At 27.4% G+C, this 14718-nt stretch overlaps 2 protein-coding genes across 10 annotated transcripts in view; one reads left to right on the top strand and one right to left on the bottom strand.

The window, feature by feature from the left end:
• The window catches only part of LOC142233814 (uncharacterized), a 180855-nt gene extending 174752 nt beyond the window's left edge, over positions 1 to 6103 (bottom strand). For 2 of the 8 annotated variants that reach the window (XM_075304852.1, XM_075304851.1), the window contains exon 1: positions 6043 to 6061. The gene's annotated coding sequence lies outside the window, so the exon portion shown is untranslated. Of the gene's footprint in view, positions 1 to 4802; positions 5284 to 6042 lie in introns of all 8 variants that reach the window. The other 6 variants (XM_075304849.1, XM_075304847.1, XM_075304853.1 and 3 more) reach the window with 6 other exon arrangements.
• Positions 1 to 14718, top strand: part of cmpy (crimpy) — a 465170-nt gene that overhangs the window by 213338 nt on the left and 237114 nt on the right. The gene's annotated exons all lie outside the window — the stretch shown is intronic.

Consider the following 14718-nt stretch of genomic DNA (forward strand, 5'->3'; position numbering starts at 1 on the left):
AAAAACATTTTGGTGTTCGTTCGAAATTGGTATTGAACCCATAATCCTATGTATACAAGGCGGGCATATTATTTACTAATCAATGTTTATTTTTAAACCCTACGCCACACTGTGGAACTGGATATTATAAGTTAGTTAGCATATGTTTGCAACATCCAGAAGGAGACGAGACAGACATATGGTGCCTTTGGCAATATTGCTCATGGTGGGCCCCTGAGTCGATATAGCCATGTCCGTCTGCCTGTGAACACACTTCTGTGATCAAAGTCTAGACCGCAATTTTCACTTCAATTGACTTCAAATTTGGCACAAGTATGTGTTTTGGGTCAGAATAGAACCCTATTGATTTTGGAAGAAATCGGTTCAAATTTAGATATAACTCCCATATACCTATATCTTTTGCCCGATATTCATTTGCTTGAAATTTCGCACAAGGAATACAAACCCAGCAAAAAAAAAGTGTCTCCAAAAAGTAGTGAAAGTGGTCTTTTCGGATCCGGAAGTGGTGCAAACTTGGCGCAGAAGCGATGAATTTAACATGGACTTGTCATAGAACGGATGTCCACCATTTCAACAGCCGTTGAACTGAATTTGCATCAATTCTTAAGGTGTGATCCCAATTCAGTGTTTTGGATGACAATTAAGAAATTTTGTGATATTTTGACAAATAATATATAACGCGTGTCTGGAAATAATATATAACGCGTGTCTTCAAATGTTTTCAAAAATTCGCAATTTTTCTAGAAAGTATTTATCATTTTTTTCGGCAAAATGTTATTTTTTTTTTTCTAGAAAGTATTTATCATTTTTTTCGGCAAAATGTTAATAATTTGTACCATTTTATTAATTCTTAATCTGCTTTTCAACCCATTTGAAATAAAAACAAGTATATACGGCCGTAAGTTCGGACAGGCCGAATCTTATGTACCCTCCACCATGGATTGCGTAGAAACTTCTATGAAAGACTGTCATCCACAAATTTCAACTCACTCGGATGAAATTTGCTCCTCCAAGAGGCTCCAAAACCAAATCTCGGGATCGGTTTATATGGGAGCTATAAGTGATTATGGACTGATATGGACCACTTTTGGCATGGTTGTTAGAGACCATATACTGACACTATGTACCAAATTTCAGCCGGATCGGATGAAATTTGCTTCTCTTTGAGGCTCCGCAAACCAAATCTGGGGATCGGTTTATATGGGGGCTATAGATAATTATAGACTGATGTGGACCAATTTTTGCATGGTTGTTAGAGACCATATACCAACACCATGTACCAAATTTCAATCGGATCGGATGACTTGTGCTCCTCTAAGAGGCTCCGCAAGCCAAATCGGGGGATCGGTTTATATGGAGGCAATATATAATTATGGACCGATGTGGACCAATTTTTGCATGGTTGTTAGAGGCCATATACTAACACCATGTACCAAATTTCAGCCGGATCGGATGAAATTTGCTTCTCTTAGAGGCTCAGCAAGCCAAGTCGGGGGATCGGTTTATATGGGGGCTATATATAATTATGGACCGATGTGAACCAATTTTTGCATGGTTGTTAGAGACCATATACCAACACCATGTACCAAATTTCAATCGGATCGGATGACTTGTGCTCCTCTAAGAGGCTCCGCAAGCCAAATCGGGGGATCGGTTTATATGGAGGCAATATATAATTATGGACCGATGTGGACCAATTTTTGCATGGTTGTTAGAGGCCATATACTAACACCATGTACCAAATTTCAGCCGGATCGGATGAAATGTGCTTCTCTTAGAGGCTCAGCAAGCCAAGTCGGGGGATCGGTTTATATGGGGGCTATATATAATTATGGACCGATGTGAACCAATTTTTGCATGGTTGTTGGAGAACATATACAAACATCACGTACCAAATTTCAACCCAATCGGATGAATTTTGCTCTTCCAAGGGGCTCCGCAAGCCAAATCGGGGGATCGGTTTATATGGGCGCTATATATAATTATGGACCGATGTGGACCAATTTTTGCATGGTTGTTAGAGACCATATACTAACACCATGTACCAAATTTCAGCCGGATCGGATGAATTTCACCACGACCCAGAATATATATACTTTATGGGGTCGTAGAGCAATATTTCGATGTGTTACAAACGGAATGACAAAGTTAAAATACCCCCATCTCTATGGTGGAGGGTATAAAAATTTAAATTTCCTTTTAAAAATATGACAAACAAACGAGTTATAAAACAATGGACTAAATTGAACTTCCTCTGCAGTTAAAATGAAGAACATCTTTGGGAGGACATTTTTGTAAGTACTTTTAAAGTTGTTTTTTTAGAATAACTTCCAATTTTTTTTTGCTGGGTAGTAAAGTGTGCTAAATTTTATTGAAATCGGTTCCGATTTAATCTTTCGCCAGATTTACACTCATATGACCTGACCACAGAGGTCAAAGTTTTACTCTGATTTACGTGAAATTTTATACAGAGAGTAGAATTAACATTCTTATTAAGGGAGCCACCGTGGTGCAATGGTTAGCATGCCCGCCTTGCATACACAAGGTCGTGGGTTCGATTCCTGCTTCGACCGAACACCAGAAAGTTTTTCAGCGGTGGATTATCCCACCTCAGTAATGCTGGTGACATTTCTGAGGGTTTCAAAGCTTCTCTAAGTGGTTTCACTGCAATGTGGAACGCCGTTCGGACTCGGCTATAAAAAGGAGGTCCCTTGTCATTGAGCTTAACATGGAATCGCGCCGCACTCAGTGATAAGAGAGAAGTTCATCAACGTGGTATCACAATGGACTGAATAGTCTAAGTGAGCCTGATATATCGGGCTGCCACCTAACCTAATATTCTTATTATGCTCGCCAATTTTGAAATCGGTTCCGATTTAGATAAAGCTCCCATATATATCTTTCGCCCGATATACATTTCTCTGGCCCCAGAAGCCAGAGTTTTACCCCAGTTTAGTTGCAATTTTGCACAGGGAGTCAAATTACTTGTCTAGTCAGATGTGATAAATTCGATTGAAATCGGTTCAGAATTACATATAGCTCCCATATATATCTTTCGCCCGATATGCATTCATCTGGCCCCAGAATCCAGAGTTTTACCCTGATTTGATTGCAATTTTTCTTAACGAGTACAATTAGTAGCATAGTCAAGTGTGCTAAATTTTATTGAAATCGGTTCCGATTTAGATATAGCTTACATATATATATCTTTCGCCCGATTTACTCTCAAATGACCAGAGAGGCCACAGTTTTACACCGATTTACGTGAAATTGTACACAGAGAGTAGAATTAACATTCTCACTATGCTTACCAATTTTAGTTCAAATCGGTTCCGATTTAGATATAGCTCCCATATGTATCATTCGCCCGATTTACTCTCAAATGACCAGAGAGGCCACAGTTTTACACCGATTTACGTGAAATTGTACACAGAGAGTAGAATTAACATTCTCACTATGCTTACCAATTTTAGTTGAAATCGGTTTCGATTTAGATATAGCTTACATATATATCTTTCGCCCGATTTACTCTCAAATGACCAGAGAGGCCACAGTTTTACACCGATTTACGTGAAATTGTACACAGAGAGTAGAATTAACATTCTCACTATGCTTACCAATTTTAGTTGAAATCGGTTTCGATTTAGATATAGCTTACATATATATCTTTCGCCCGATTTACTCTCAAATGACCAGAGAGGCCACAGTTTTACACCGATTTACGTGAAATTGTACACAGGGAGTAGAATTAACATTCTCACTATGCTTACCAATTTTAGTTCAAATCGGTTCCGATTTAGATATAGCTCCCATATGTATCATTCGCCCGATTTAAATTCGTATTACCACGGGAAGTCATAATTTCACACCGATTACACATTGTCAGAGTCTGTTGTAGGTTAGGTTCGGTTATGTGGCAGCCCGAATTATCAGGCTCACTTAGACTATTCAGTCCATTGTGATACCACAGTGGTGAACTTCTCTCTTATCACTGAGTGCTGCCCGATTCCATGTTAAGCGAGTCCGAGTCCGAACGGCGTTCCACATTGCAGTGAAACCACTTAGAGAAGCTTTGAAACCCTCAGAAATGTCACCAGCATTACTGAGGTGGGATAATCCACCGCTGAAAACTTTTTGGTGTTCGGTCGAATTAGGAATCGAACCGACGACCTTGTGTATGCAAGGCGGGCAAGGTAACCATTGCACCACGGTGGCTCCCCAGAGTCTGTTGTAAAACTGATACCAAAATGAACTAATATTTATTGCAAAAATTTTATTATGTTTTAGTTTATTTGTACAATTTTGTAAGAAATTTTCCCCAGCCCAACGATTTTTTCTTAATTCCAAGTATGTCTCAAAAATTTTATGACCTAAATGGCAGTAAAATTTCAATGACATACAAATTCAATTCAATTCAATTCAATTGTAACTAACCCGAAAGAAGTTTTTCGTACACTTCTTAAAAATAGTAAGAATGCACTAAAATGGGAATGATTTGGCGTCTACGATTTTTTCTTTATTTTTAGTTCATTTTTACTTTTTGAGAAAGATGAATTTCGTAAATGGTAATTAAAAATCCAAAAATGTCAGAAAATTTTCGTTAATTTAATGAATCTCAAAATTTGGAATAAAATTTTGTTCAATTTTCGCACGAAATAGTTCATTTTCCCATAATGTTTGTGTGTATTTTGACTTATTGAGATATATAACTATTTTTAAATGAACAAACAAACTCTGACCTTTCTTGCGTTGAGTTGTTTTTGCATAAAATTTCAAATATTCTTGTGTGGCAAATAACTTACATTTTCGCTGTCGCTGCTGGCAATGGTGCAGTGATTTATGTCTCTTGAAACGACACAAAGATGGCAAATCGAAACGGCACAGCAAATACTTGTCAATTTTAAACAAATTTATGCACAAATCAATTAACAAGTGTTTGGTTGGTTCGTTGACGATGAAGCCAAAGGCCGGGTGCTCTTCTAGCTGTTTGATTTTAACGTAAAAGCTTTGGCACTCTCGCACAAATGATCTACATGTGTGTGTGTGTATGGATAGGGAAAATCAGAATTTTCACATACACTGAGTGATCTAGATTTCACAGCAGCCAAACGAAGGCATTCTCTCAGCGAACACGTTTTGTTATTTAATTTTCGATTTTTGTGTTTTTATTTTTTAATTTTTTTTATTCAAATATTGCCCGTTGAAATAGTCGATTAATATTCAATTTTATAATTAAATTGCCATGTAAAAGGAAATTCTAATAGTCGAAATTAAAGCAATAAGCTTTAAAAAAAATATAATAATAAGCATAAAATAGATTAAATTATATTTTTTAAGCTTATGTTTAACTATGGTTTTTTGTTTAGTTTTTAATTAAGAAACGATCATTTCATTATTTGGTTTTTTAATTTGCTCTAATTTTCAAGCAAAACTTGGCATTTAACTTCAAAACATAAACACATTCAACTCATACAAGGTGATGGCGGTGGTTGTTGATAAAATAACAACAACAATAACAGTTCATCCCGAAACAAAAAAATCAATGAAGGGTGACAACCATACAACGACACCATACAACGAGAGAGTAAATCACAATATTAGAGATACCGGGCAAATCTAAGACTCACGCACACACGCACACACACACGCATACACAACACCACGAGCTATGCCAAAAAATCATAATTTGATTAATTTATTAGCTCGACATTAATTGCCTGGAAATTTAATGTTAAGCAAGCGATTATACAACATCACCACTAGCATAGGCAACAATAGAGCTAAACGAACGCACATTGCATACAAGAACAACAACAACAACAACAACAACAGAAATCATAATCAATCGATAGCATTAAAGCTAACGCAAAAACAACAACGACGACGACCAGAAGCTAAAACATTCAAACGCTTTTAGAAAAATGCGAAAAATTTCGGAAATGAAAAAAAAAAAAAAAACGCCACAAAAAACAGCAAAGCAAACAAACAAACTACTATAAGGCTAATTTTCTCATCTCTAGAAATAATCAAACGATCGTATACCGTACAAAATAAACTAACTAACGCGACGATATTTTCAACCTTTTCGTGAACGCGGGCAAGCGACAACTGAATGTGGAAGAAACTTCCACAAGAAAATAAGCCAGTCGTAATTGTCTATTATTGAGACTGTATGCGTAGACGTGCTGCTGTGGCTTCATATAGGGTCCATAACTACCCACATGACCACAACGATCGCATATCGCAATCGATACAAAATTGTTTCTCTTTCTCACAGAAAACTATTATAATGAATTAAAAATTTGAAAAAATCGATTTTCCCAGTTCTATTCATGGTTGCCACTCGAGAAAATTAGAGAAAAATTTTACCAAAAAAACTACCAAACAAAAAATCGTATTTTGTTAAATTTTATTTCTATAGAAAATGTTGTCAAAATTTTATTTTTATAGAAAATTTTTGCAAAATTTTATTTCTTTAGAAAATTTTGTCAAATTTTTATTTTTATAGAAAATTTTTGCAAAATTTTATTTCTATAGAATATTTTGTCAAAATTTTATTTCTATAACAATTTTGTCATAATTTTATATCTATAGAAAATGTTATTAAATTTAAATTTTACCACAAAAACTACAAAAAGAAATCGTATTTTGCAAAATTTTATTTCTATAAAAAATTTTTGTCCAATTTTTTTTTTATAGAAAATTTTTGCAAAATTTTATTTCTATAGAAAATTTTGTCAAATTTTTATTTTTATAGAAAATTTTTGCAAAATTTTATTTCTATAGAAAATTTTGTCAAAATTTTATTTCTATAGACAATTTTGTCATAATTTTATATCTATAGAAAATGTTACATATTGTCAAAATCTTTTTTATAGAAAATCTTGTCAAAATTTTATTTTTATAGAAAATTTTGTCAAAATTTTATTTTTATAGAAAATTTTGTCAAAATTATATTTCTATGGAAAATTTTCTCAAAATTTTATTTCTATAGAAAATTTTGTCAAAATTTTATTTCTATAGAAAATTTTGTCAAAATTTTATTTCTATAGAAAATTTTGTCAAAATTTTATTTCTATAGAAAATTTTGTCAAAATTTTATTTCTATAGAAAATTTTGTCAAAATTTTATTTCTATAGAAAATCTTGTCAAAATTTTATTTTTATAGAAAATTTTGTCAAAATTTTATTTCTATAGAAAACTTTATCACAATGTTGTTTCTACAGAACATTTTGTCAAAATTTTATTTCTATAGAAAATTTTGTCAAAATTTTATTTCTATAGAAAATTTTGTCAAAATTATATTTCAATGGAAAATTTTCTCAAAATTTTATTTCTATGGAAAATTTTGTCAAATTTTTATTTTTATAGATCATTTTTGCAAAATTTTATTGCTATAGAAAATTTTGTCAAAATTTTATTTCTATAGAAAATTTTGTCAAAATATTATTTCTATAGAAAATGTTATTAATGTCAAAATTTTTATTTTTATAGAAAATTTTTGCAAAATTTTATTTCTATAGAATATTTTGTCAAAATTTTATTTCTATAACAATTTTGTCATAATTTTATATCTATAGAAAATGTTATTAAATTTAAATTTTACCAAAAAACTACAAAAAAAAATTGTATTTTGCAAAATTTTATTTCTATAAAAAATTTTTGTCCAAATTTTATTTTTATAGAAAATTTTTGCAAAATTTTATTTCTATAGAAAATTTTGTCAAATTTTTATTTTGATAGAAAATTTTTGCAAAATCTTATTTCTATAGAAAATTTTGTCAAAATTTTATTTCTATAGACAATTTTGTCATAATTTTATATCTATAGAAAATGTTACATATTGTCAAAATTTTATTTCTTTAGAAAATTTTGTTAAATTTTATTTTTATAGAAAATTTTGTCAAAATTTTATTTCTCCAGAAAATTTTGTCAAAATGTTATTTCTATAGAAATTTTTGTCAAAATTTTATTTCTATAGAAAATTTTGTCAAAATTTTATTTCAATAGAAAATTTTATCAAATTTTTATTTTTATAGATAATTTTTGCAAAATTTTATTTCTATAGAAAATTTTGTCAAAATTATATTTCTATGGAAAATTTTCTGAAAATTTTATTTCTATGGAAAATTTTGTCAAATTTGTATTTTTATAGAAAATTTTTGCAAAATTTTATTTCTATAGAAAATTTTGTCAAAATTTTATTTCTATAGACAATTTTGTCATAATTTTATATCTATAGATAATGTTACATATTGTCAAAATTTTATTTCAATAGAAAATTTTATCAAATTTTTATTTTTATAGATAATTTTTGCAAAATTTTATTTCTATAGAAAATTTTGTCAAAATTATATTTCTATGGAAAATTTTCTGAAAATTTTATTTCTATGGAAAATTTTGTCAAATTTGTATTTTTATAGAAAATTTTTGCAAAATTTTATTTCTATAGAAAATTTTGTCAAAATTTTATTTCTATAGACAATTTTGTCATAATTTTATATCTATAGATAATGTTACATATTGTCAAAATCTTTCTTCTATAGAAAATCTTGTCAAAATTTTATTTTTATAGAAAATTTTGTCAAAATTTCATTTCTATAGAACATTTTGTCAAAATTTTATTTCTATAGAAAATTTTGTCAAAATTTTATTTCAATAGAAAATTTTGTCAGCATTTTATTTCTATAGAAAATGTTGTTAAATTTAGATTTTACCAAAAAACATCGTATTTTGCTAAATTTTATTTCTATAAATAAATTTTGTCCAAATTTTATTTTTATAGAAAATTTTTGCAAAATTTTATTTCTATAGAAAATTTTGTCAAATTTTTATTTTGATAGAAAATTTTTGCAAAATTTTATTTCTATAGAAAATTTTGTCAAAATTTTATTTCTATAGACAATTTTGTCATAATTTTATATCTATAGAAAATGTTACATATTGTCAAAATCTTTTTTCTATAGAAAATCTTGTCAAAATTTTATTTTTGTAGAAAATCTTGTCAAAATTTTATTTTTATAGAAAATTTTGTCAAAATTATATTTCTATGGAAAATTTTCTCAAATTTTTATTTTTATAGATTATTTTTGCAAAATTTAATTTCTATAGAAAATTTTGTCAACATTTTATTTCTATAGAAAATTTTGTCAAAATTTTATTTCTATAGAAAATTTTGTCAAAATTTTATTTCTATAGAAAATTTTGTCAAAATTTTATTTCTTTAGAAAATTTTGTTAAATTTTATTTCTATAGAAATTTTTGTCAAAATTTTATTTCTATAGAAATTTTTGTCAAAATTTTATTTCTATAGAAAATTTTGTCAAAATTTTATTTCCATAGAAAATTTTGTCAACATTTTATTTCTACAGAAAATTTTGTCAAAATCTTATTTCTATAAGATTTTTTTTTTGCCAAATTTTATTTCTGTAGAACATTTTGTCAAAATTTTATTCCTTTTGAAATAATGTTTAAAATAAATGACACTATCAGACACAAAAAATCTGATTCAATCATTCATTTCATTCATTGATTCAATTAATTTTTTAATTGAAATTGCTTATTATTTCTGTGTTTGAAATAATAGTATCAGTTAAAAAATTAATTGCTACTATTAATTTTTGTGATTGATTTTTGTTTCAATTAAAAAATTTGTTGATTCAATTAAATTTTTAATTGAAAATTCTTAAAACTCATTTAAAATTTTAATTGGAAAAATTTCGTGAAATTTTTTTCTGTGTAGTTAGAATTCAAGTTTTTACTATTATCGATTTTTTCTAGAATTGGATTTTGTTTCGAAAACTTTGCGAAATACCGAACCTTTACCTTTTCTCGGCACGTTGGTCAAGTGGGTATGTTGAAACGTTACACCTAATGTGGTCGACAGCTACCAAATGATCGTAAACTTGAAATTTTGTATGGTCATCTCAGAGAAACATTGACGACAACAAGAGTTTGGGCTTAAGTGAGAGCCTTATAATGAATATAAGAGAGAAAGAAAAAAAAGCTTAACTACTCATTACATATGTTTGAAGAGATCTGAAACGAGTGCTTTGCATAGCTTGAGAGAAAGAGAATAGCTTTTGCTACCAAGAAAAATTACTATTTCCCAGTGGGAAAGATTCGATATGACTCTATGCTAATTGCAAACACCAAGAGGCCTTGTCACAATATGCTCAAATATACTGAACAAGAAAAGATTTTGCCTTTGCTCTAATGATTTTTGTATTGAATCCGAGCCAAAAAAGCGGAGAATTGAAGTAAGGTTATTTTGAAAACACAATTCTCTTTTTTATGTGAGTTTTGCGTACGTGCTTCTAGGAAACAAATTTTATTTTATCTGTTTTTAAGCTCTATTCCTTGTGAGCTGTCAAAGCATAGAAAAAAAAAAATTGAATACTTTCTGTATTCAATTTTTTTTCTGTGGTTTTGTTTTTAAACCATATCTCGTAATGACAGACGATTGAAGGCCTACAATGGCTGAGAGAGTAGGTATCTCAAAATGTCACCATAGGTGGCCTTCACGAATGTTAAAATGTTACGTCTTTTTGAAGATCGAGTTTGAATTTACCGGTCAATTATTTGAGCTTTCCAATTAGAGGCATTCGAATATTGGGAATTTTAAATTACATTACCATCTGGATCATATCCAAAAACTTGGTAAAATATAAGAGAGAAAAAATAAGCTTTTTTATAGTGGAAACAGTGTGGCCATTCTAGCATTTTTGCAACCAAATTTACCATTTATTTTTTGTATTCATGCTTAGCACTAAATTCGTTTCTGCGTAAACCGGATACAAGCATTTATCCTAAATACAAGGTTGTTAATTTATTTGTGCGAAATAATATGCCTGCCTGTTTTTCCGTGCGAAAATTTCAGTTTATCTGTTCGAAAAAAAAATCAAAACAAAGATTTTGCAGCTATGCAACGCATACGTTGTTTATATGGAGTATAACAGTTTTTTGTACGAAAGCGTGATCTTAGTACTAGGCTTTAGGTGGAAGATGTTAATTTAGCATTTATTGTAGCTTTTTGCAATTATTAATTTAGCATTTTTAGCATTATTCTATCCACACAATATCAAATATTTTAATTTTCCTCTCCAACTATGAGGTACTTCAATTCCCTATAGAAATTTTGGAAAGATTTTCTATAGAAAAAAAATTTTTCTGTAGAAATAAAATTTTGCAAAAATTTTCTATAGAAATAAAATGTTGCAAAAATTTTCTATAGAAATAAAATTTTGCAAAAATTTTCTACAGAAATAAAATTTTGCAAAAATTTTCTATAGAAATAAAATTTTGACAAAATTTTCCATGGAAATAAAATTTTGACAATATTTTCTATAGAAATAAAATGTTGACAAAAATTTCTATAGAAATAAAATTTTGCTAAAAATTTCTATCGAAAAAAAATTTTGACAAAAATTTCTATAAAAATAAAATTTTGACAAAACTTTCTATGGAAATAAAATTTTAACAAAACTTTCTATAAAAATAAAATTTTGCAAAAATTTTCTATAGAAATAAAATTTTGGAAAAATGTTCTATTGAAATAAAATTTTGACAAAATTTGCTTTAGAAATAAAATTTTGACAAAATTTTCTGTAGAAATAAAATTTTGACCAAATTTTCTATATAAATACAATTTTGACAAAATTTTATATAGAAATAAAATTTTACAAAATTTTTCTATAGAAATAAAATTTTGCAAAAATGTTCTATTGAAATAAAATTTTAACAAAAATTTTTATAGAAATAAAATTTTGACAAAATTTCCTATAGAAATAAAATTTTGACAAAATTTTCTACAAAAATAAAATTTTGACAACATTTTCTATAAAAATAAAATTTTGACAAAATTTCCTATAGAAATAAAATTTTGACAAAAATTTCTATAGAAATAAAATTTTGACAAAAATTTCTATAGAAATAAAATTTTGACAAAATTTTCTATAGAAATAAAATTTTGACAAAAATTTCTATAGAAATAAAGTTTTGAAAAAATTTTCCGTAGAAATAACATTTTGAGAACATTTTCCATAGAAATAAAATTTTGACAAAATTTTCTATAGAAATAAAATTTTGACAAAAAATTTCTATAGAAATAAAATTTTTAAAAAATTTTCTATAGAAATAAAATTTTTAAAAAATTTTCTATAGAAATAAAATTTTGCAAACATTTTCTGTAGAAATAAAATTTCGCAAAAATTTTCTATAGGAATAAAATTTTGACAAAAATTTCTATAAAAATACAGTATTGACAAAAATTTTGACAAAATTTTCTATAGAAATAAAATTTTGACAAAATTTTCTATAAAATAAAATTTTCTATAGAAATAAAATGTTGACAAAAATTTCGATTGAAATAAAATGTTGCTAAAACTTTCTATCGAAAAAAAATTTTGACAAAAATTTCTATAAAAATAAAATTTTGACAAAACTTTCTATGGAAATAAAATTTTGACAAAACTTTCTATAAAAATAAAATTTTGCAAAAATTTTCTATAGAAATAAAATTTTGCAAAAATTTTCTATAGAAATAAAATTTTGCAAAAATGTTCTATTGAAATAAAATTTTAACAACATTTTTTATAGAAATAAAATTTTGACAAAATTTTCTATAGAAATAAAATTTTGACAAAATTTTCTATAGAAATAAGATTTTGACAAAATTTTCTATAGAAATAAAATTTTGACCAAATTTTCTATAGAAATACAATTTTGACAAAATTTTATATAGAAATAAAATTTTACAAAATTTTTCTATAGAAATAAAATTTTGCAAAAATATTCTATTGAAATAAAATTTTAACATTTTTTATAGAAATAAAATTTTGACAAAATTTTCTATAGAAATAAAATTTTGACAAAATTTTCTACAAAAATAAAATTTTGACAAAATTTTCTATAAAACTAAAATTTTGACAAAATTTTCTATAGAAATAAAATTTTGACAAAAATTTCTATAGAAATAAAATTTTGACAAACATTTCTATAGAAATAAAATTTTGAAAAAAATTTCTATAGAAATAAAATTTTGACAAAAATTTCTATAGAAATAAAGTTTTGAAAAAATTTTCCACAGAAATAAAATTTTGAGAAAATTTTCCATAGAGATAAAATTTTGGCAAAATTTTCTGTAGAAATAAAATTTTGACAAAAATTTCTATAGAAAAAAAATGTTGACCAAAAATTTCTATAGAAATACAGTATTGACAAAAATTTTGACAAAATTTTCTATAAAAATAAAATTTTGACAAAATTTTCTATAAAAACAAAATTTGGCAAAAATTTTCCATAGAAATAAAATTTTGACAAAATTTTTTTAGAAATAAAATTTTGACAAAATTTTCTATAGAAATAAAATTTTGAAAAAATTTTCTATAGAAATAAAGGTTTGAAAAAATTCCCATGGAAATAAAAGTTTGAGAAAATTTTCCATAGAAATAAAAATTTGACAAAATTTTTTATAGAAATAAAATTTTAACAAATTTTTTAAAATTTCTTATAGACATAAAATTTGACAAAATTTTCTATACAAATAAAATTTTGACAATATTTGCTATAGAAATAAAATTTCGACAAAGTTTTCTATAGAAATAAAATTTTGACAAACATTTTGTCTCTGTTGGTTAACTATCCTAGTAGTTCAGTTTATGGGTTTAAGCTGAAATCAAAACAACAACAAAAATTTTATTTCCATAAAAATAAATTTTATATGCAGAACCTATTTTAAAAATTCTACACATTTACCCCAAATAAGCCCAACACTTTCAATTTAAATGAAATCATTCATTAAAATTTCCACTAAGAGCTATTAACAAAAACATCGCAATGGATTTATCAGGCTCACTTAGACTATTCAGTCCAATGTGGTATCACAATGGACTGAATAGTCTAAGTGAGCCTGATACATCGGGCTGCCACCTAACCTAACCTAACCTATCGCAATGGATTTGGCTAAATGACTTCCCCTACCAAATTGGGTTGGTTTGGCTCCAATTCCAACTTTGAAGCTTTGAAGTGGTAAATTGTCTTTAAGACAAATACACCCTAAAGATTTTCTTTATTTATTTCTTTTGGCAGTGTAATTTATTATTTCCATAATATGATTATGGCCATTATTCGATATGAAAATCACTTTAATATGCAATATCTCTTTCATTTTCCATAAATATTGAGAATACGGCATTTATGGCTATATAAGGTAAATTTCAATTTTACAATGCCCTGTTTAAATCTGCAAAAGGAAACATTTAAATAATTTTTATTTTTTTCTCGCTTGCTTTATTGATGCCATTACCACAAAGATGACGAGACGTGAAAAGGGGATGGGGGTGGGGGTGGTGTAAAAAAATAACATTCGCCTCGAGATAAGAAGAAAATTAACATGACACAATGATGTGTAATTAACTTATATTTTTATATATATATATTTTTTTTTTATTTACATTCATGTCGAGTTTGGTTGCTCTGAAAGATAATATTAACTTTTTCCTTTGGTCTATAAAAGAATTAATGGAATTAAGTAAATGCTGTGCTGTGTTCCACATTAAAAGCTGATGCATTAAACGGCTAATGAACTTTGTAAAGAGCAAAGCAATACATTTTATAGAAAATTCATAAAAAGGCGAGAAAATATTTGTTTTTTGCTTGGCCAAGATATACTTTTGTGCGCGGATCTTATTAATCATTATTGACTGAGATATGGCAAAA

This window comes from Haematobia irritans, chromosome 4 (genome assembly GCF_050003625.1).
Source record: "Haematobia irritans isolate KBUSLIRL chromosome 4, ASM5000362v1, whole genome shotgun sequence".
Taxonomy (NCBI): domain Eukaryota; kingdom Metazoa; phylum Arthropoda; class Insecta; order Diptera; family Muscidae; genus Haematobia; species Haematobia irritans.